Source organism: Cupressus sempervirens, chromosome 7, assembly GCF_028749045.1.
Source record: "Cupressus sempervirens isolate cs-2001-9-10 chromosome 7, ASM2874904v1, whole genome shotgun sequence".
In the NCBI taxonomy this organism is placed as follows: Eukaryota; Viridiplantae; Streptophyta; class Pinopsida; order Cupressales; family Cupressaceae; genus Cupressus; species Cupressus sempervirens.
In genome coordinates, this window is record NC_143124.1 from 391,677,899 (window position 1) to 391,703,742 (window position 25,844).

The window sequence follows — 25,844 nt, forward strand, 5'->3', positions numbered from 1 at the left end:
TCCACGAAACGCACATTAATTCAAGTTTAAAATGTGTTAACCAATTAGACATCAGTCTCATTCCGTATATCTAAGAAATCTTTTGTTTCTGATTTACCCCAAAGAATCCAACTCCCCTATTCGATAACTAGATAATGGAGCACAATTATAAAACATAATGAAATCTTGTGCACTAATTAGCAAATCATGTAGAATCGAAAGGGATAGTTGACAAATGATTCCGTTCTACCAATCATATAAAATTGAAATAAAGTCACCACCTAGTTAGTCGTCGCTCCTTACTAGCTATATAAAAGACTTCCTCTCCCACGTTTCACCAGTATCTTTGTTTGGTACATATTCCTCCCCTATTTTTTTAATATTAGTGGCCTTAATGATTCCAGTACCTAACTATTTCTTTAATATGGTATATTGTAGAGTGCCGAGGGGCGTGCTCATAAACATGACAGCAAATCCCAGGCGCCAAATAAATAATTGGGAAGGGCATTACTGTCTGGAGCTGGTCAGACAGACCGACCAGTTGCATCATCGCCACGAGAATAAATGGGTTGGTGAACTTCTCTTTACAAAAACTTTTGATGTAGCATCATTTGATACTGGGGAGGATGGGAAAGATCCTTTCTAACCCTATATTTTCGATGACCAAATTTGTCCCTCGATGAACACTATAAAAAGCAAGATGCCAAGCTAGCTCAACAAGTTATATAGAGAGGAGATACATAGAGTTTGAAATTAAAATGAATCAAAAAGTTTCGTTTGTAGGAGCTTCACTGGCCGTGAGCCAATGGCCATGGGAAGTTGGCGCAACTGGTTATGAAGCTGTGAAGATGGAGACTTCTGCTATAAAATGGAGGCGACTATGTGATGTACATGATCACCACGCATTTAAGCGTGGCGTTGGATGTTTGAATTGCTAACATTTTTATTTGTTAATTTGCGAACATGTTGTAGTTTTGGCGATTGTGATTTGAAATCTCAAATACATCAAAAACAATATTTTTTATAATCGATGGGCAAAGTGTATGGAGGATTATATAGTTTTGCATTAAAGGATTTACAATGTTTAACATTTTGAATTACAGTCATATAGGTATGGCTGAACAATAACAATAATCTTCAGTCTCATTAACATGTCGTCACAGTAATATATTACTGTATGATAACGGTTTCACTCGAGACCAGTTATGAAGTAAAATAGTATTTCGTCCAAGAAATAGCCTCATCCAACGATTATACCTTGCCATACTTACGAATATGCCAAGAGATAGTAATCAACATTAGAGTCATCAAATTAAATATTATTATCCCTCCAAACTGACCATTTACGACTTTTGGTTTCATAGCCATTCATTCTGAATAAAATTAGAAGAATGGAAAATGGAACACTTGGAAATGTTACAATTAAAAGGTATGTTTCCAAACTACTCAAAGAATGAAATATTTCTTGTCATGCCGTCAACTCTGTTTGAGATGCGTGTCTTTGGAGAAATGAGGATCATAATGAAGGCATCCTTGCCGTGCACTTTGTTTGAGATATGTCTGGACTCAAAATAATTTAGCTTGGTATAATGAAGTTCGTATGAAGGTATTTCTTCCTTTAAGAGTGCAATACAAATTTTAATAACAATAAGTAAAGTACCATAAACTAACTGGAGTAACAATAAGTAGACTCTTCTTATTTGGCCAATTGCGACAATCCTCTTACCAAAAAAATGTACAAAGCTTTGGGTTTTGAGAAGCCTAAGGATCACTCGGTTGACACTTATGAGGATTTTTCCTCAATCTGGTCTACGAAGTCAGTTTGGACTCTAATTCCACTGGAATCTCCCTTTCCTTGTGCATTCTTCCCCTTTTCTCAGGTCCAATTTAATGTCAAAACTGTTCCTGCAAAACCAATGTCACATCAGCATTCATCGTAAAATGCAAAAAATTCAACGAGAGTCAAGGTCCTTATAATATTGACCGGTCAACATTATTAATTGATTAACTATCATTAAATTTAACAAAAATGATACATATACATATATGCCAAAGTCTAAAAGAAACCATAATTTAATTACCAAAATACCAAGATGTACCAATTATGTCGACCATTTTGATAGAAGATCAAAAACTTGTCTAAGAACACAAGGGAAAGAATATTGTAGGAGTTCTTTACCACCATACGACAAAGCTATTAAGCTTCCCTGGAATCTTTCTTGACATGAAAAATACCTAGTCCAACATTGAGGCAGTCTAAACAAGAAAAACTATGAGTAGTAATGAAATTGTGTATATCAAGTACAATATATCTCCTCTCGAGTAAAAATGATACTCATTTCTCATCAAATAGTAATCCAGGTATATGATCTCATCTTAAGCTCATCTCTTAAGACTTAACTACACAAAGTGCTAATTAGAGCAACATAGTAGTGTTTCCTTAGTTCTCAAGAAGTATAGTGAAAATTCATACTCTAACTCATACAAGAAAGAACGTCACATTAGCCATCATAATTTTAAAATAAAAATGTTGAGGAATAATACTTCATTATTAGTTCTCTCTATGAAAATCCTACCAAGAATAGGTCATAACAGAAATATAAATAACATAATGCTTCATGAACTCAACAATGTCTTTGCTAACAATAGTAGAGAAAGTAAAAAATTATTTACATATCCCTATAATATTACTTTTCCATCTGCATATTTAAGTTCACTATTTAATTACATAAAGTAGCCAAGATACAAGCCAAGAATTTAGTAGTGGGATATAGAGCAGCAAGAATATCATATGATCTAAAATTGACTCCTTGCAGTAAGAAAAAAATAGTTCATTTATTTACTTACAATGTAAAGATATCATTTAGTAGCTATTTCTATCACAAATCATTTCTCCATTAAGCATACAACATAAGGGAACTCATTGTTTGGTTTCATCTCGACCTAATTAACACAATTAGCAGAGGGACTATAGTAAGTCTTAGTATCATTTTGGAACTAGTAGAAAATAGGAAGAAGACCTTGACCATGATGAAAGGATTGTACAAAACATTGAAACCTTTAGAAAGAAGGGAGGCACTTAGAAATTCATCATGCCCATATGTAAAAATAATGTGTTAAAACCAAAAATATACCATATCTTCTAGCCTCACACAAATTCACATAATAGTTCTGATTTGTGCCAAATGTATTGAATAGGCGAAATCAACAGTAATCCATCAAAGACTAATCCAAGAAAATTACAATTAGATGATTTGTCTTCCCTCTCATAAAATTTGGTTAGTGTCTACTCACTCATTTGCATTATTAAAATAAAAACAACAAGATAATAGATGTTTTTCCCATTTATGATTTTGTTGCTAATTTGATGCATAAACCATTGACATATTACACCAATATTCATGTATACTCATATTTTTGTATTAAATTCTAAACTTCCTTAGAATTTTGTGCTTATAAATCTACATATTGGTATATCACAAATCCAATATTGTATCCTAATGGGGAAGTAATTTTAATCATTTGAATAATGTATGTGAAATCCAAATAGTCAAAATATCAAGGATGTCATCTTCTAGATAATACTAGTTAGTAATCTTAATAGAATGAATTTTTACGAGAGAACAAATTTGAAGTGCAAGGAAAACTAGTCATATGTCTTGGGAAATCAAAATAGATTCTTACTTCTAATGACTACTTTACATCCACGTGACTTTCCAAGTGAGTAAATCTTCTTTGTCACTAAAGCACAATTATAGTATGCTGAAATAATAGAGAACATACATACATACATCCATACATACATACATATACATACACATACACATACACATACACATACACATACATACATACATACATACATACATACATACATACATACATACATACATACATATATGTATGTATGTATGTATGTATGTATGTATGTATGTATGTATGTGTTGAAGATGAAATCAATTTATTTGGTAAAGTATTCCAGATGCATAGGGTTTGCAGGTTTCAATAGAATGATAGACCCCCTTTGGCAGCTACTCAAGAATTTGAGGATTAGTTATAATTTTACAATACTACTGAATAGTATTTTCACTATGCCCAGTTCAGTAGTTGCAATTAATGAGATAAGGATCTAGAAAATATCTATGTTGATAAATGACCCAAGGGAAAAAGATAATAAAATCCATGTGTAATGTGTATTCACAGACATATTCCTCACTAAGAGTTGTAAGGGTGGTTTATAATTCACAAAGATAGCTAAAATAAAATAAAACTACGATGGGTGAGTTTCATTACCACAATAAAATATCAAAGATGGGACCCCTAAAAAATGATATAGGGAACAATACAATCACTTCTTGGTACAGGGAATTCACAATAGAAAATAAGAGCTTTTGATCACATAAGAAAGAGTTTTTATTCATACAATAATATTGATATTGCTGAGTAAAAGAAATGAAAGGAAAGAAATCTAGATCAATAAATTCCTATTTGGTTACTTTCCATAGATATCATGACTACTGACTATCCCAATCTATTTTCTACTCCACGATCTTCAACTTCCCCTTCTCTATAAGATCTATCATACTTCCCTCAATATCTTGCTATTTTTTTCCAATAACCTCTATAGCCAAAAAATTATAGATGTGATCTTCTTTGAAAGTCTCAACCCAAATGAATCAATTGCTTGAAGTTGGACATTTACCCTATATATAAACTCTAATGTAATAGTAACCAATGAAGCATTACTTTTAATTATTGACAGTGTTATTTTTTCATCAAGATATACATATAATAAAATAATATGAGGAATCGGGTCAACTTCAAACAATGTGTCAAAGAAACATTGATTTACTCAGCATTAAATGAAGTGGTTTGTGACATCATTCTCTACTTAGAAAATGCATCGTCCTTGATGCTATGATATAGAAATTACATTCATATCAAGGAATTTTAAGAATTTTACAATTAAAAAAATGATAATCTAATTTACATTCTAATAAAATTAGCGTCTAAATTTTTAAAGATGATATTGATATAGGTTTCGTGTAAACATAGTTAAAAGGAAGATAAAATTGCACTTGAAATAAGAACATGTAATAATTTATTAGTTCAAGAAAATTTTCTATGTGTGAGTGTTTGATTTCCATAACCATCCTATAGTTTTACAAGGTTAGACTACCTCTCTCCAATAATATTTCCACTTTCTTAGGATGTGTCATTCCCTCTGCTCATTCAAAGGAACAACACAAAATATTACTTCATAATAAATCATAAATAAAATCAATTATCCATTGAAATATAAAATCAAATACTACCTTATTTTGATGATTCTAAAAGTTGGGCAACATATTACCTTAAAATCATATGATATCACAGACATACATGTTCTTACTTACCATACCTTGTCATCACATGGATTTGACCTTGCTAATAGGTACTTCATACCCATTGTGTCATACTGAAATGTCCCTTTTCTGATTTTACATGATATTTCCAACCTTTAATCAGATCTTTAAGATCAAACAACTAATATCACAAAGATCCTCCAAATTTCTCAAGAAACCCCAAATCGGGTATGCCAGAAATTGTGCCAAAAGCTTCACAGCTTCACCAATTATTAATAAATCTGAAAGTGGACATTTTTATAGAAATTTCAGCAGCATAACAGCCTACAAAATGACATTTTCAGATCCGCATAACCTTTACACAACAGTTCTCAAATGTAGGACAAAAACTATGCTCATCGGGCTCCTGAAATTAACACAAAAATGCCCGGAAACACCACACAACACTAATAAACTATCTCAGAAGTTTAATCATGTCCAAATACATATATTCAGCTCTATTTTAACAGCTTAAAGTCTGAAATATAGCAGCAACCAAAACTGATATGAAATGCTCAACTGAAAACACCAAACTCATGCAAAAAACACACCCAAAAACCCACAAATCTACACTGTTCAACACAAAGGCAAACTCTGTATGAGCATGCACATGGAATGGATTCAAACTCCCATCCTCAGCCTTCCTGGAAACCTACAAATTCCCATTCTTGGGTCTCCCTGGAAACCTGCAAACTCCCGTTCTTGGGTCTCCTTCTCCACAGGTTTGGTAGCCTCTGAAGAATAACAAAGAATGAGCAAAAATCAAGTTCTCCAATCCCTACCCAAAATGCCTCCAAACCTCTTAAAAGAGGCCATAACTGTAACTCATGTCCAAGAGAGGTTAATGAAACATATTTTAATAATAATTTTATTTATTAGTCCAACGATTTCCAAAGATTAACCCCCCTTTTTCCGAAACTTCACTTTCTTGGGCCTGCCTGTCTTAGCAAAGATTATTATTTTTTTTTTATTTGAAAAGGGGACATGACAAGTCCTCCCCTCCCCAAACATTGCTTGTCCTCAAGCAATGGCTGAACAATAAACTAATCAATCCACCTGGATCCCAAATGTAGTCATGAACTATACTACTACCAATTAACACAGGCTCCTGTAATATCCTCTGCAATATGACCAAGAGGAATCCATAATCAAACTGACAATTATAGCTCAACCAAACTCCAAAATCACCACCACCATAGTCAAAAACCCATGAGACACAAACTCTTAGAACATCATAACCCAAGTAAAGTGGACAAATCAAACTACCAACACAATAAATACCATCAACGCATCCCACTGGCCTATACAAAATGTACAATCCAACTCTGCAACAATGGTGAATGCTCTCATATGAAACTATACCAAGTATGGAAAATCCACACACTGTACAACTCCTGCAATCAACACAACTCTGTAGATCATCGACCACTATCTCATAACCATAACTCCCATGCACCCCTGATGGTGAAAAGCCATCACAAGATGAACAACAAGAAATGGAACCCAAACCAAATTTTCCTACCATCAACTCCTCAACACAAGGATCAATTACTAACTGATGTACATACCCTGCTGAAGCATCACTCCAAAACTCTTGCTCTAAGTCATGTATTATCAAGCTATCAACTGCAGGACCTATCACAATGTCGTGCCCATCACAACTCTCATCCCGAGGCATCAAACTATTCCATAACTGATGATAAGCACTAGGAACCAAAGTACATCTCTGTATCATAATCTCATTAACATGGTTATCAAAGGTAAATTGATGAGCGTACCTCACAGTGTAATGCCAATAGAATGTGCCAATCTCAGTCAGTGGCTCAGACTGTAATCCAGATGAAACTAACTACAATTGATCATTAACCATGTTGGAATTGAAAACTATCTCTGAAGATATCACCAAGGGAGTAGTATTACTAATAGGAACCATGCCAACCATTGACTCACCAACATCACACATGCTCTTTGATACATCTCTAGTCTCTGTGCCATCAGTACTAGAGGCCACCACCATGTCAGGCATACAACAATCTACTACAAAACCCAACTCAACTGAACCTGACTCTAGTGGGAATGAACCTGATATGTGAATGTTAGTATCAAGGATCGATGCATCCCTATCTCCACTGTCTCTAAAAATCTCGGCCATGGACATCCTTGGATCACCAAACACCATAGCTTGTGACTGTATAGAATTAGGTAAAGACTGTAGCCACTCTAACTCCATGGTCGCCTTAGCCAAATGAAACTGTGACTCCTTGAAAGCCAACTGTGTACTCTCAAGAATCTCAGAAGTCACCTCAAGTTGCTCAGTAAGCTCACTCACCTCATCTTCCTTGGCCAACAATGCATCATATGCTGTACTGCCCCACTCCATAAGATAATCTCTGTCAGCTACCAACTACATATAATTCTGTCTCAAAATCTGAATAGCCTCCCATAAAGAGTGGATCTCTGTCAAGGAAAGATAACTGCCTTCCTGCTCATCACTAGTAGGAGAACCCCATCCATAAACTGCTAACAACTGACGAGCAGCATCAAAATGCTGGCAAGTGATAGCAATGTCTCGGTCACTAACTCTTAACCGATTAGGCACATGATGGCACTGGCTTGACTGTCTCCTACAAACCTCCTCTGATGCACTGTCTAAAGGAGTATCCTCAAAGTCACTAGTCTCTAGAGTATTACAATCCATACCCTATGAATTAAATCTAAAGCTCATATCAACATACGGAGTATCAAAAACATTAGCACTTTTGTCCAACTCCTCTGTACCCAAGGAAACTAAGTCTTCAAAACTGCCCACTACATCCTCCTGGATGTCATCAATGCCAATATGATCCTGGGACTCATCTGTACACACTGCCAAATATGAAATATCATCAACACATTCCAGCAAGTATGGTCGACTAGATATATGAACAAAGCCCAACACCGGTGTATAAAAACTAATACAAACATCAGATAAGCTCCTGGCACAAGAAAAGACAACACCGTGCAATCTGCTAATCAAATCCATGGTAGCACCCAAACAATCACTACTACCAAAAAGTGTTAATGATTTACAGTCAACTGAACCCCAAATTCCACTATAAGAATCTCGAGTCCATATCTGTAAACTAGAATTAGCTGGTAACTCAAGCAAAATCCTGACTTGAGTAATATGACCAATACCAACTAACTCCACATACCTGTCATGATGAGATAATGTAGTGAAAATACTGTCTTCACACACCTTCAGCTGGCGGGATAAATCATGTGAAGTACTACTAGCCTCAACCTCATGTGACGAAGCATCTAACTATGCCTGGTACTCTCTCTCAGAAAAGTCATGAATGCTCAATGTCTGCTCATCTACACCAGGTATCTCACCATCATGCACAACAACATCCTCATAATCATCATCCTTGAGGTTAAATCTATCTATCACTCTTTGACTAAAATCATCAAATGTAGTTACCTGATCATGACCTTGAGTAGTCATTCCATGATTCCACCAATCATAGGCTGCATCTTCCAAGTGTAGACTTGCAATTTGAACAACATCACTCTCCTTCATGGGGTTAAGTGTGAAGAAGGTCTGTAATTTTTGTAGCCATGCTCTAGCTGAAATTTTATTTGTTCCATCAAAAGTAGGTGCTATAAACTTGCTTATTTTATTTTTGAGCTCTCTTCACTTATGTCATGCTCCCTTCTGTACTCTTTCTTGGGCATCAAAGTGTTCATCATATCCACATATTCTCTAAAAGGAACTGAACTATGAAAGTCATCATCTAAGCCATTATAAGTAGCTCTTAATGTAATCAAGTTACCTGTAACCTCTTCCATAGGATTAATGGCTGGATTTGGTACTGGTGGCTCATCTGCAGGCAAGAAAATAGTTTTGGTTGATTTAGATGGTGTGGATTTCAGATTTCTTGGCTCCTCTGAAGTGCTCCCTTTCTCATTAATAGATGCAACTCCTTGTAGTTTTTCTGTCAATATTCGCAAAGCCTCTCTAGTTTCTGCCAAACTATCCACTGTTTGCTTCTGAGTATTTTGGATGTCTTGGAAGAATTTCTTTGCCATCTCATTTGGATCAGCCATACTTTTCCCTTCCTTGGATTTTTTACTTTTACTTTCAACTAGAGGTTTGATCAAAATTTCTTTATTCTTTTCTCGCTGGAAATATCTTTTTTCTCTTTCACTTAGTTGCATGCAAACATAAATTTTGACATGCAACTGATTAGAAGCAACATGAAACCACCAAATTCACCAAGAACTAACATGCATATGATTAGAAGTAGAATGCAACCATAAATTTTGAAATGCAATATTTGGGTAGTTATCAAAACTGACATGCAAGATCTGGGTAGTTGTCAAAACTAACATGCAAGATCTGGGTAGTTGTCAAAACTGACATGCAAGATCTGGCTAGTTGTCAAAACTGACATGCAAACTTCTACAACCACCAAATTCACCAAGAACTAACATGAAAATGATCAGAAGTAGAATGTAACCATAAATTTTAACATGCATCTGATTAGAAGAAACATGCAACCATAAATTATGACATGCAAAATCTGGGTAGTTGTCAAAACTGACATGCAAGATCTGGGTAGTTGTCAAAACTGACCTGCAACTTCTACAAACCCTCAGGCTGGCAAGATCATGGCTCTGATACCACTGAAATGTCCCTTTTCTGATTTTACATGATATTTCCAACCTTTAATCAGATCTTTAAGATCAAACAACTAATATCACAAAGATCCTCCAAATTTCTCAAGAAACCCCAAATTGGGTATGCCAGAAATTGTGCCAAAAGCTTCACAGCTTCACCAATTATTAATAAATCTGAAAGTGGAAATTTTTACAAAAATTTCATCAGCATAACAGCCTACAAAATGACATTTTCAGATCCGTATAACCTTTACACAACAGTTCTCAAATGTAGGACAAAAACTATGCTCATCGGGCTCCCGAAATTAACACAAAAATGTCCGAAAACACCACACAACACTAATAAACTATTTTAGAAGTTTAATCACATCCCAATACATATATTCATCTCTATTTTAACAGCTTAAAGTCAGAAATACAGCAGCAACCAAAACTGATATGAAATGCTCAACTGAAAACACCAAACTCATGCAAAAAACACACCCAAAAACCCACAAATCTACACTGTTCAACACAAAGGCAAACTCTGTATGAGCATGCACATGGAATTGCTTCAAACTTCCATCCTTAGCCTTCTTGGAAACCTGCAAACTCCCATTCTTGGGTCTCCCTGGAAACCTGCAAACTCTCGTTCTTGGGTCTCCTTCTCCACAGGTTTGGTAGCCTCTGAAGAATAACAAAGAATGAGCAAAAATCAAGTTCTCCAATCCCTGCCCAAAATGCCTCCAAACCCCTTAAAAGAGGCCATAACTGTAACTCACGTCCAAGAGAGGTTAATGAAACATATTTTAATAACAATTTCATTTATTAGTCCAACGGTTTCCAAAGATTAACCCCCCTTTTTCCGAAACTTCACTTTCTTGGGCCTGCCTGTCTTAGCAAAGATTATTATTTTTTTATTATTTGAAAAGGGGACATGACACATACTCATTAACATTTATTTATCATCATGAAATATATTACATCCATAATAACATCTTCAATATACTCATTAACATTTATTCATCATTATGCATACAAATGCTTCTAGAAGCTGACATCTAGTTTAATTACATCATAATGCATCATTTAGCTAAAAATTAACAACATATATCCAACTAGTATGTTAATTAAATGAATGATATAAAGGTCACATAGTCAAATGTATCAAGAAACATTGACCGAAAGTTTTGTTGGCTTGTATTTTCACTTGGCTCTAAATCTTGAAAATGTCTTGTGAAAATCTCATTCTTGTCCTAGGAAGTTAGGGTTTTCAATTTTCATGAGAAAAATTACATTACAAAAACCCTCCTCTTAATTTAGATTATTTTCATGCTTTCAAAAAGATCCTTTGAAAATTCATAAGGCATGACCATGAAACCAAGGTAATCGCATGGTTGTAGCATCTTTTTAGCTCTTAGCATTTTATGGTGTTACTAGGCGAGACACCAAGAATCTCTCTGATCGCTTGGTTGTAGTGGTTAATTGAATAAAGGCTTTTCATAGAGTGAATGAGTGAAGAGGTGAAGGAAGTAGTAGTCACATCATCATGCAGTTAAAAGAAATGATAGAAGTTCAAGCAATAACCACATGAAAAGAGGTTATCGCTCAGTCATAACCCTCTTGTAGTTTAAAGTGCTTTCCACATGGAGGCATCCAAGAATACTTATGGGTATAATATTGAAGTTATGGTGTGACTATGTGACCATGGTTAAAATATTTCATTCATTTTTTTGTTCTTTAAGGATCATTAGGTTGAAGTAGTGAAGTGACTCAGTGACTAGTTGTGATCGCATGGTTAGAGCCTAAAAAGAATAACATTAAGAGGTGACTGTGAAAGGGAGAAACTTTTAGTGTGGATGATCAAAACCCTTGATCATGTAGTCACAACGCTTAAAAGATAACAAATAATATAAGTCACAACTGAGTGATAGGGATAAGAGCATGTTAAATATTGTTCAGTCACATGGTTGTGAACAAGAAATACTAAACTCTATCTTAAGTTGCAACCTTGTGAAGTAGTTAAAAGAACACAAAAGGTGCTAAATCTTGTAGTCATGCAATTAAGAAAGGAAAATTTAGTTGAATTCATGATGTAGGGAAAAGATTTGTAACCTTTGAATATCATTTGATCACATAGTCACACACTAAAAGCTTTAAGTTGAATGGAAGCATATGACTCGATGAAACAACTAAAAGCTCATAAGAAGTTACATGATCGCATGGTCTCACAGATAAAAGATTAAAAATAAATGAAGGTAGAGACACTATGAATTCCCAATTTTAAAATGTTTTCAAATGGTGAAAAGTAATAAGTGCTAATGTTAAGATTAAGGCACTACCATGTGACATAATTTAGAAGATGCCAAAGTATATGAAGGCGCTCAGTTGCATGCTTAAGTGCTTAAAGCTTGAAATAAGTTGTGAAGCAGTGATAAGTTTTACAAGAAGTTATTTTTGGGTTGTAGGCTAAGGGGATAAATTAAAAATAGACTGTGAAGTGAAAACCAAAGGCAATCACATGATCATAAGCCAAATAATAAAATGGTGAAAGAGCCTTGCGAAGCTATGAATAGCCAAACAGTTTTTAGTGTTCATAGGGTTGCAACATATTCTGTTAATTTAAAAGTGATTTTTAAAAAGCTCTTGATGATTAACATGATGAGTGATTTCTAAAAAAAAGTGCAAGAAAGATTTTGAAGGGCTAGCAGTACAAGAAGATTTTTGTCTGCTTTTGGACATTTTGAGAATTCTCGTATCAAAGTTCTATTAAAGAGATAATGTAACAGATTTCTAATTACAATATTCATAGAATCAAGTGCTAAGAATATTGAGCACAAAGAATTTTTATAATTTTCAAAGTTTTTAGAGCTTGCAGTTGCAAAGAGATAGTTTGAGAAGTTGAATTCAGAAATATGGTGCAAGAAGGGAAGATAATTGCCCAAGTTGATGCAGAAGAAACTTCACAGAATGTTGAGGAATCTAAACCTAAACTAGCTAGCTTGTAAGTTGAGGAGGGGGTATATTTCCTTCCAAGGTCATCCCATGCTCAATCAATAAACTCTCACATTTTCAAGAACACATAAAGCTTCTGTAGGGATGCCACTATATCTCACACAAATGGGAATGAGTTGTTTTGGTATTTCTATAATAATAGATTTGAGAAACCACCTATTTATAACCCTTGGATAAGAAACTTGGTGACAATGTTATGCTAGAGTTCATAGTGGATATAGATGTGGTAAAAGATTTAATAAAGTCTTATAACCCAACATTTCATGTTTTCCTTAAGAAAGACATGATTATACTATGCAAACTAGACATAAAGACTTTCACTGAAGTCTTTGGCCTCGAAGGACCAATGAAAAGGCCCATTGACAAAGAGAAGATGAATGAAACCTTCAAAAATAAGAAAAGTTTCTTTAGCAGGAAAGTCATGAGAAGGTACATCCTCAAGGATAAGAAGGAAAAGGGTGAGCTACTAAAGAAGGTAGGAGATTTCATGCCTTTGGAGTTTTTCTACAAATACTTCAAGTGCATTATATTCCAGGTTAATAAGGTGATTGGGTTAGATGGCATGATGAATACTCCTAGTTATGTCCACATCATTACCTTAGACATCCAAGATTCACACCACAATGTGGGATATGACTTTGTGATACACATAATTAATTTGATGCACTATGAAATTGTTGGTGCCTAAAGGGGAGAAATGGAGAACTTCAACTTCCATCATAATTCATTTCTGATGCACATTATCCTATACAAGAACATATGGCACATCAGTCCAGATTTCCAAAGAAGGAAATGAGGAGAATGGAGAGAATTTGACCGTGTAGCTATGGACTCAATTTTGGTAGAGGTTTTATCCTTATTCTAGTACCATTTCTTTTTATAATGACATATTTCCTATTTCCAATTTTCTAGCTAACATAATAGAGAGGATCCCTACGGGGGTTTAATGTAGACAATAGAACAATGGTAGTGTCGAGCATGGATCCTAAATTGGATAAACCAACTCTTATGGTGGTAAGGGACTCACCCCAAGGTAATGTGATATCCTAGAATGTCACTACTTTCTCAAGTGACCAGATACACAACTTGATGAATACAATATCACTAATGGGGAAAAGAAAATGGATATGCTTGAAGAGTGATTCTAATAGACATACAACATATCAAGTTTATGCTATTAAAAATATGAAGAGGATCTCAAAAGAACATATGTGCTAGAGAAAAGAGTTCCCACCCTTGAGGATGAGGTAAGAAATTTGAGGAATGTTGCAACACCTATCATAGAGGTCAAGGACCAAGAGGCCCAAAAAAAATTGATACAACTGACAAGAGTCTAGGTCAGTAAATGGAGATTGATGAGCTAGATGTTGGGGAGGAAATAGAAGTCAGGAAAATGGAGAGCTTGCTCTCACAGAAGATAAGTGTTCTAAAATTGGTTTCTCAAGGTATTCATAGCTATCACATTGTACTGCAAGGAGCAGAACACCAATGTATAGAGGTTATATCTAGTCTTTCCCCCTTATTTACTAAATGGGGTCCTTACATACCATTTTTCCTCAGAACAAGGAATTACCCAAGGAAATCATTATTTTCACTAGGAAAATGGTGAACAAAGTAAAATAATTAAATGGATTCTTATTTTGAAAATTATAAAATTGATAAATAATAAAATAAAGACCATTGCCAATTGTACACCTGGTTTTATATAGATGCTAAATGATGATGAAAATAAGATAAGGGATTGGCAAAAATGGTCTGCTTCTTTTGATTTTTTTTCTAAAGCATGAAAGGTTTATTTCTCATAGCAATGGAGAAACAAATATTGCAATAGTATTTGATATTTTTGATCTTCTATATAAGATAGAAGTAGATATAAACAAAACAATTACATAGAAGTAAGAGTTTTAACTAATGCAAAATGTAATAAATGCCTCAATGACCTGAATGCAGTTAGGGGAGCCACCTTGTTAGATGAAGAGTCTAACATTACTATATAGGAGGTGATTGCGGACATAAAGGCTATTCCATCTGGAGATTGTGACTAAGCATGTAGAAAGAATTCAAGCAATATCAAGAGGAAGGAAAACTATTTGTTAGAAAAAATTTATCTTTGTGGGTTACCTATTGTAGGTGTGCTCTCATTAAAAATCAAAGATTTAATCTTGAACATTAGAACTCACACGTGCTCAAATTTTGGCTATCTCCAACATTCCTTTTGCAACTATTTTTTCTTATATGCAAAGTTTTTATAACATGTTTATTTTTTATGTGTGTCTTCTCATCTAAAGCTTGTTGCAATCCTTGTTGAACTATAAAGGGATTTCCAAGATGTGGAGTGATGTTTCAAGTTTCTTTTGGCTGAAAATAGTATTGTTCATGTTTTGAGTCAGTCCATGCATACTATAATTTTGTTTCAGAGTTGAATATCAAAGTTAATAGTTGTTGGTCTATTTGTGTTATTTTATTATAGGGATAATCATTTAATTGTATACAATTTCAACTAAATTACTAAAATTTGCAAAAATCTAGTCATTCATCATACATCTTGTCTCTTCTTTTATCTCCATTCTGTTTCTCTAAGATTTAATGGAAAATTTTTAATAGTTCAGTTGTAATTCATTTTGAGTTATCTTTCAATTTACTTTTCCTAATAATATAATGGGTTATGTAAATTCTTTGTGTAAATTGGAAGAACTATAGGGCTTTCATTGAAGATATGATAATTATGAGATTTGGAAATGAACACTGATAATTTCTCTTTATAAAGTGTCAAGATAAGATCTAGAAATAGATGTCCAATCCCTATGAGTTTATTGTACAATAGATAAAGTGTTGGTGATTCTTAGAAGTTGATTTAGCTGGGATGCTTTACATGATGCAAAAATTCATATTAATCAATAATTTACTATTTTGTTGTTGAAGTTTACAATGTCAACCTATGCTTGATTCATGGAGTTTAGGGTTTGATATAAAGCTATTTATAATCTCTTTGCTATCATAGAATCATAACAAAGAAGGCTAAACTATTTGTTATATTTGGAATTCATGTTGAGAGTCTAAATACTGAGTGAACAAGAATGAATTCCTTGGTAAACCTGCCTAAATCTTACAAAGTTCAAAGTGGAGAAGACCTCAAAGACTTGTTAGTTGGTCCTTTTATTCTACTTCTCATAATACCCATTATGATTTTTAGCTAATTCCTAGGTTTTTTGGTCTTCTAAAAGGTCATTGAAATTTTTGTCAAATCATAAGCCAACAAAATGGTGAGTCTGCTAAGGAAAGTATAAAGAAATTCATTATCTAATATACTAGAGTCTCTGGTATAAATTAGAAACCTACAATCATATTTTCAGTCATGTCTTGCCCCTTCTTGTATTGGTCTCTTTTAAGTGACAAACCTTGAGAATCTAAAAAATCTCCCAATACCATGGATTACACGACATGGGTTGTTCCTAAATAATGCCTTGTCTATAGGACAAAGTTTAAATTTCCCAAAGTGCATTGTATTAAAAATACATGTGTTAGGCCCTTATGTTAGATTTGTTTCCCATTTTTCTTTTCTAGTGGTATTATTTTGTCTTCTAACCATATTATTTACCCTTCAATGGATGTCAGCTCATTCAAAGGTCTTGTAGCTAGAGCTATATGTTTTAAATTAATTGTTCCAAATGGTAGATAGAAGGAAAAATACAAGAACATACACAAAGGCCAATCCAAAAGTACCACTATATATAGAATTGCCTCATGTGGGTAGGAAGAACAAAACAAAGAAAAAGGGAGATCCTAACCACATATGTAAGGCCAGAGATAGTTTCTTTATTCATTCAAGGTCCAAAATTCCAACTTCAAACTTTTCATCAAGTAAAGTGTGCCCATAAAACTGTTCATTCATCCAAGCTTAAACTTTCCTATTTAGCAAGTTACTATAAATCAACATGCAAGCATAACACATGAAAATATCAACACATAGCACAGTGATTTACGTGGAAACCCAATTTGGGAAAAACCACCAGTAACATGCTACTCAATTCTCACTCTTCTAAAGTGATACCCTATGAAAGACCTACCCTATTAAAGGCTACAACACACTATTAAATGTGACCTTGTTAGAGGATTTAACCACCCTATTCAAAGTGGACCTAGTTAGAGGACTTTAGAACATTCACTTGGAATACCACCCTATTAAAGGATTTACAAATGGCTATTAAACCAACCTAAGTCCATAGGATTTTCTTTTACACTGACTGATACAATTTCTAGAAAGTAATAATAAGGGGTTTTGACCTGATTACAATTCACAACTTATCTTGTAGATCTCATATCACTCTTCAACTCTTCACATTGCTTAGCTTTTAGTCTCTGCAGCTCTGACAACTTGTCCTCCTCTTCAAGCTTTCTCTCCTTGAGTTTCCATGCTCAATGTACTAGTGCAATCATCTCTCTCTGATCACTTGTCAAAGCAGAGTCTATGTGCTATGTTCTTCCTTCTCCTGGATGTCTTCCCCTTGACACCCTTCAACCACTTTGCAATTTGGCACTCCAATAGCTGACTTCTTGGTCTTTGACTCCTTAAATAGAAGTCTAGAATTGCTTTTCCTGCTTGATTCTTCCATCCTTTAATTTTTGTTTGAATGGATTCAGTAGGATTCATTGAATCTAACCCACAATTTTTTCCTTCTAGAAACATATTTAAAAATCCTCTTGAATTCACTCAAAAATGGTTTACATAAAATTTTGTGCTACCAACTCATCATCCGTATCTTCCATCTAGTTCACAAAATTCTAGGTAACAAATCTGTCAGCTCAGATTTGGTGAATCTTCGACTTTTAGAATAATGCAGTAGCTCGAGACTATTGAAATTTTGATGCTTAGCACACACTATGTTACTCAGCATCAATTATATTTTTACTAATTCTCAGCACCTACTATAGATTCACTCAACATCCACTAAGTTTTCTTATTTGTTGGGCTCCTTCTATATCACTCAGCACTTGAACTTCATTCAGCACCTGAAGTTCACTAGGCACCTAAACTTCACTCAGCACTCACTAAGATTTTTCATTTTCTCGGCTCCAACTGAGAATTTTTTCAGCTTAAACTAGCTTACTCTACACCCACTGATGAACTTACTTTAAACTTTGTAGTCAACCTTGTTACAACTTATACTTCCAATGTTTCTTAGTGTGACAAAACTTCGTATCTTCAAGTATGTTACCAATACATCATTTAACCATTCTCTTAATTGATCCTTGCACTTCATTACAAAACCATATCTCAACCTTTCCCTTAGGTGCTTTTGTTACGTCTTCTTGACTAAATCCTCTTCATCAATCAACTAAGTGATAGTACTTGGATCTTATAAGAAATTGTTATTCCTACAAATAACAGGTTTGACATCAATGACAAAACAATGATTGAAAACATTCTTTTAACAACAATCTCAATCTTTCAATCTTCTTCTCACAATGATCTTTTCAATCAAATTTCCAACAGGTATAATAACACCTTGAATGTTGGATCAAACATAGGGAAGGTCCCATACATTGAGAGAAACCTTATAGATGTAGATGATTCAGTAGATTTAGAGACCACCTCTATAGACCTTGATGAATTTTTGTTAGAAATTGAATCTCTTAGGAAGAAAGTTACAGAGGAAGATGCAAACACATTCATTTGGAAAAGGGAAAAGAAGTTATCACCATGAATGCCCTCAGAGCGAGAGAGAGAGCGAGAGAGAGAGAGAGAGAGAGAGAGAGAGAGAGAGAGAGAGAGAGAGAGAGAGAGAGAGAGAGAGAGAGAGAGAGAGAGAGAGAGAGAGAGAGAGAGAGAGAGAATTTTCTTAGAAGAATGGAATCTCTAAAAGAAAAAAATAAAAATTTGGAAGAAATATTAGCTACTTCGAATTCATACATATTTGGAGATATGGGAGATATGATATCAAGAATTTAAGAACAAAAGTGTTGTCTAAGAGAGAAGGAAGGACCTATTATTTGCCAAATCCAGCCTTACAAACCTATTAATGAAAATGTCATAGATTTGACCATTAAGACCGTTGATAAAAGAAAACAAAAGGTTGTAAGAATATAGATCAATGAACCCAAAGTTGCTTCTAACAACCTTGTCATGTTAAAAATCAATTTAGAGTTGGAATGAGTGAGAAAAGAAAGGGACTATTTAGCCAAAGAGCTAGAGAAGTTGAAAATGAGACCAAAGTTGTGGAGACTATTAGTGTTTCAAAATGTTACTGTTTCAAAAGCCCAATGATCAGAACAAAAGATAGGGTCATTGCAAGAATTTGGGTCTCACTTTTGGCCAAAAGGTGGAAGTGTTTTTCCTATTTTAGAAATATATTGTTAATTGAGGCCAAAATTTGAAGCATTTAGAGATTAAATATATATAAAAAAACTTCAAAAATAGAATTTTAGTGCTTGGAATCTCCCTTTTAATATGTAATTTACTTTTATACCCACATAATAGGTTTTTTTGGTAAATATCTTTAAAACCCACTATTTCAAAATGCATGTTTAGAACCATACCACACTCGTGTATGGACACCATAATTTGACACAATTTAATGAATTTTTATGGATCCTTTTAAATGAAGTTACTTCACACACCAAAGATTGATGAGAATAATTTTCTTAAATTTTTTATTGAATTATATTTTTTTAATAATTTTTTAATTGAATCTTAAGCTAATTTCTAAAACCTCTTGTGTACAGACGCCATAATTTAATTTTAAAAAAATTGAATTTTTTTTCACTTCAAAATAATTGTGTGAAGTTTTATGACATGTAAATTAATTTAAAGAATATGAAAAATTTAATAAGCTATTAAAGTTTTAGTGAATCTCACTATTTTGTGTTCAAGAGATATTATTGTTTAATAAATAATGGAAAAATAGAAAATGAACTCATAACACTATAAAATAAATATTTTTGAAATGAGAATAGTAAGACCTATAATGGATTTTTGTTTTGTCAAAAAATTCAATGGGGACGACCGTATATAAATTAGGAAGAAAGAAGAAAATAAAAGTTCTGACAAATGAGGAGATTGCAACAAACAAAGAGAATGAAGCACAACATCAATGAGAGAGAAAACAATCAATTAGAGAATTGAGCAATGTTTTAGAGGAGAAAGACATTGAGGATGCCACGATATATGAAAAGGCTCAAGACAAAAAGCCAATACATGTAGATTCAAGTGTGCATTCTAATCAAACATTCAATACAGGTGTGTCTCCAAACCCTCATGTTTTTTTTTATGATGAAAATGGTTATTTTTTAGAAGCAAGTTATGATTTAAATGATTTAGATTTTTTAATGAGAATATATTTCCAAATGATCATGTACAAAAAACTCTAATGAAAATGCATGCCTTGAAAGAAATACAACTTGAAAAAATGAAAATGAAATTCAAATTCCAAATAACATTGAAAATGAAATGCCAATTGAAAATAACAATGGTATGAATGTAAACATGGAAACACCAAGTATTGAACAAACATTATTCAAATGATAATGAAGTGTGTGAACATAATTTTCATTTTTCTAATGATGTGCTAGATAATCTTCATGGATTGTTTTCATGGAGACAAATTAGGACACATGATAATAGATTATATAGACTTTTTTTTTTATAATAAGAAATTTGGGTTTCAATGTCAGTTGATGTTGCAACTAATTTAATTGTCTAAAATGTAAAAAGTAATTAAAATATTATGAATGTATGTAAAACCCAAGAATAAGAATGAGTCTTTAAATAAGTTGTATCCACTTTTGTTAGTGCCTTTAATGTTATCAGAAATAGAAAGTTCTCTAAAGATAAGAATACAACATGATGAGTAATAACAACAACTTTAGTAAAGATTGATTAGTAACATAAGTGGATATATTAATGTGAATCGTAAAACTTTAGAAATAGCTGTAAAGATAAGGGTTAACTTTGAATGTGATCCAACAAATAGTTTGTGGACTTCTAGTGGTAGAATCCCAAGATCTGATATGAAACTTACTAGTGAAGTCAAAAGTTTGGTTAATTTTTTTTGGCATGATAATACAAGAGTATAACCTAATTAAAGAGATTTTCTTAAATTGAGAGTTGGCTCAAGAATACGTGATCCACATCCTAAACACCTTTTGGACATGACTCAAAGTCAAATGTTCAGAAAATTTGTAGATGGTAAAGTGTTAATTATTACCATTAGGAAAAGATCTTTAGAAAAGTGTAAACCATGGCATGTAAGTATTAACAAGGAAAGAATCACATGTTATAAAACTCATATTCAATTTTGTTACCATTATGATGTATTTCAATCTATACATGGTACCATGCATAGTAAACAAATATTGCAGGAATGTGGTATAAAAATACCACCTCAAACTATAAAGGATTCCATATCAAGTTTGTTTTGTAAGCCATCTAATGACCAATATTTTCTTTTCAATGCATATCTTTCTGGTACATGTGATGTGTGTGGCAATATTTCTCTATTAGATGAATGTTTGCATGAAAATTTTTTCACTACTTTTGGACAACAATTAGTTGATGTTAAAGGATTCAAAACTTTTGAATATGCATTGAAGGATGGGAATATTGGAAGAAGGTATGATCTAGTTATAGATAAAGTTAGTTGTCATGCATTTATGGATGAGTTTAAGAGTGTGATCATACCAAAATATGTTAAACACTCTCAATATGTTAGATTTCCTGATGGACAATTTCACATATGTAAGAATACATTTCTAATTGGTACTATACTTTCAGTTGTTGACTTTGCAGAGAGCTACACACTTGCACCTCAAGATAAGGTACAACCTTAATATTACAATTCAGTGAAAGTAACAATTTATGTTCATATAGTTTATAGACATGCACGTGATAGTATAAAGGAGGATTGAAAAATATTGAGAGAGTACCATTTCTATATGAGTGATAATAAAGTTCATTCATCTAAGTTTTTTAAATATTGTTTCAAGGTTTTTTATGATAATTTCAAAGAGAGAAAAAATCAAATGACAAAACATTGGATATGGTCAGATAATTGTACATGATAATTCAATAATGCTAGAATGTTCTATTGGTTGAGTAGGACACATAGGCAAGCTAATATCAAACTTGTGTGGAGTTTTTTTAGGTTGGACATGGTAAAGGAGAACATGATGGTGTTGGTGCATGCATGAAGAGGGCCCTTAGTCAAGAGCAATTAAATTTTTAGAAAAAAGCCAAATTCATAAATGTACATGAGATTGTTGAATGGTGTAACAAATATTTATACACAGGATCAAGTCAAAACTCTATAATTAGATTTTTCTTCTACCTAGTTGAAGAGAAGAATATCCTTTCAAGTTATGATTGTGATACAATTAGCAAGTCAGCTAAATGGCATTCATTTAGGAGTTTAGATTCTAACACTTGAACTATATGGACTAGGAAGCTTGCTTATTTTTGTCAATTTTTTTGTGCAAGTGAATGGAAGAATGTGAGAATATAGAATGGGTTGAAGATTGGCAATAGAAATCATTAGCATCTATTGACACACATATTCAAGATGATATAGTAAATGAAGGTCAGAATGTTAGTTTTGCATCAAAAGACTATGGTCATATTTGAGAAGTCATACGACTTGGTATGCACAATTTAATTGAATTTTGTTGTGATCATGCTTCAATTTATATAAATTTTATTTATGTACATGTCATTAATATATTATTTATATGTGTACACATGTGATTAAAGTGTTTTTGTACTTTATCTTATCTTGTAGGACATGTTTATGTTGTTGGGTGATCCCACAATAATGGGTTCCACTTTTTGACAAATTTTGACACTGAAATCAATATTTTTGCAACAAATGTCATGTTCAAGTGACTATATCTCCAAAACTATAAATAATTTCAAGATGACATAAACTAGTGATTTTGAGTACTTTGTTCCTACTTTGTAACCATATTTTTAATCTAAAAAAAAAAATTATTTATGTCAATTTTTTTTATCTCCTCCAAAAAGTGGTACATAATAAAATTCAATATTTTAAAAAGTGGCAGTCCGTTTGACACACATAACTTTTTTTCTAGAAATTGATAATGGAGTAATTCTTTCGGCGTTGGATTTTTAGCATCAATATCCAGTGTTTGCATTTGGTTTGATTTATTTTTGATGAATATTGTATATTTTATGAAGTTTTGAAGTGACATGAACCATAATTCAGACGTACATTCCGTTTGACATAGATAATTTGAAGTCAATTTATCATAAACCATTTTTTTTTCTTTGAATAGAAAGGTATCTCAATAAGCCAGTGCCTCCATATTTTTCAAAAAGTTTTGGACATAATTTACTAATTTTCTCGAGGTGTCAAAGTCGGTTGATGTTCAATCGGTAATGAACCTATAATGAGTTAAACTCATATTTGAAAGTCTTAATGATTAAATTATGTAATTAAATTATAGTCATTGGAAAGCTTGCTTCAAGCAGCACATTTTGAAATTTTTTATTTTACAGTAGGAGATCATTCTCCTGCAATTATGGCAGTCAAAAGAGCAAAAAAAAAGAAAAAAGAAAAAAAGGTTAAATTTTTTGTGCTTTTGCATGTTCGTGTGAACATGGCGTTCGTGCGAACACGTTTACCATGTTCGCGTGAACGTATGTTTGCGCGAACATACAAATCATGTTTGCGCGAATATATATATCACATATGTTCGCACGAACATACGAAATATGTTCGCGCGAACATGAATAAAAAAAATTTCGTGCGAACACAATAAGTGTGTTCGCGTGAACATATGGTAAACTCAATTTTTCATTTTGCATTTTTTTTCATTTTTGTTCATCCCACTAAAGTGGAACCCATTATTGTGGGTTCACCCTGTTATTGCACCTAACACAATGAACAAACTAAGTATTGGCTAGCTAGATGTGTGGAAATAAGAAAAAATTGATATGTCATCAAGTAGATGATGATGGTTTTGAGTATCCAATTGGGTCTGTCATTGTAGATGGCACCTAACTACATACATACCTAACAAGAAGAAATGGTTTACCAAAATTTGAAGGCTACTAATCCAAAAAGAAATTTTATACTATTCTCATTTGGTTGTGGTAATGAATATCAAATTAGAAAGATAAAAAGGGAGACCCACCAATAAGGTATTATGGAAAATTTTAATGGATGAGCACAAGACAATCATAGATGCATTGTAAAAGAGAGAGGATGTAATGGTACAGTGGGATGACTACTTTTAAATCAACCACATTAAATTTTTTTCGTTATTATTCTATTTTTACATTTGTACTTACATAATTTTTAAATGTATGTATCTATTGTCAATGGAAAAATGGAGTCTCAATTTTAATTTATGCTAATTTAAATGTTAAAGGTGGATCGAACATCAACATCTTGTACAATTACATATAGTGAGTATATACATTACACATATTTACATAATTCAGATAGCTCATATTAATGTATGATTTTATTAACACATGTTTTTGTTTTAAAATTTTCATTTCCAAGACCTCATTTGAAGAAATGCATTGAACCAATTTTACATTTTGAGTTCACTCCTATTTATGTCATTCAAATTGTCTTACATATATTGTGAAACATGTTGTAAACATTTAAAAATTTTGATCTTAGATTGGTTTTGACAATTGAGTGTCAACACACTTAAAATTTTTTCTAAGTTGATGCTGAGTATAATATAGATACTGAGTTACAATATTTGTTGAGCCAAAAATTCAACAAGTTCTGAGTCATTCAAATGTTGAGAAAATAGATAGTGTCAAGAAATTTTTAGATGTCGAGTGACTAATAGATGTTGAGCAAAGTTCAATTGTTAAGCAACACAAAATTTAGTATGTTTTGAGCATCAGTAATCAGTCAGTGTCAAGTAACACAAAATTATCATAAGAGTCTGTGCCTTCACAAACTAAGAAGTAAACTATTTTTGAGCTAACATATTAATAAATCTTAAAGGATTAAAAGATAAGAATGAATCTATTTTGATTCCCTATGCAATCAACATGCAACCAATCAGAAAAATGGAAAGATTTGAGTAGGAAAGATGGATGAATCTCAATTGAAGATTCATACCTAACCCTAACTCATGAAATCCTTTTAAGGAGGTTGAAGTCCCACAATTTAGCATGAGATAAAATGTATGAAAAGAGAATGCATGCAAGGAGAGAATGCTAGCAAAGTTTGAAGGAAATGAAAGGGGTGAATTGACTTAGAAGAAGGATAGGATTGTAGAATTAGTTAGCAAAATAGAGAATCAAGGTCACAATAGTTTCATACCAAATTAGTGAGGATTAGATTGAATAGAACAAGGATCTAAAATCAGCAATAGAAAATTGCAAGTAATCAGGTCAAACATTCTACTATACTTTCTAACAATTATATTAGCAAAATGAAATCCTATGGAGATAGGTTGGTTTAATAGCTATTGTATAAAGCCTTTAATAGGGTGTCATTCTAGGTGAATATTTTGTAAATCCTTTATCTAGGTACACTTTTGATAGAGTGTTAAAATACTTTAATAGGGTAGGATCTAACAATCCTTGTAAGCTTTTAACAGGGCAGGCCTTTCACAAGGCAGATCATGAGAATAGTCAAAAATATGTAACCTTAATAGGTGAACTTTATTGCTGCAATAGTGAAGAGTTGTGGGTGTCATCCCCACCCTAGTTTTACCTTCTCATTGGAGGATTTCTGGGTGATCATATTTGGTGTCAAGTGTTTATGTGGATGCATCTACTTTACATTTTATTTTCATATGTTTATGCATGCAATGTTTTAAAAGCTAAAAGTTTTATTGGTT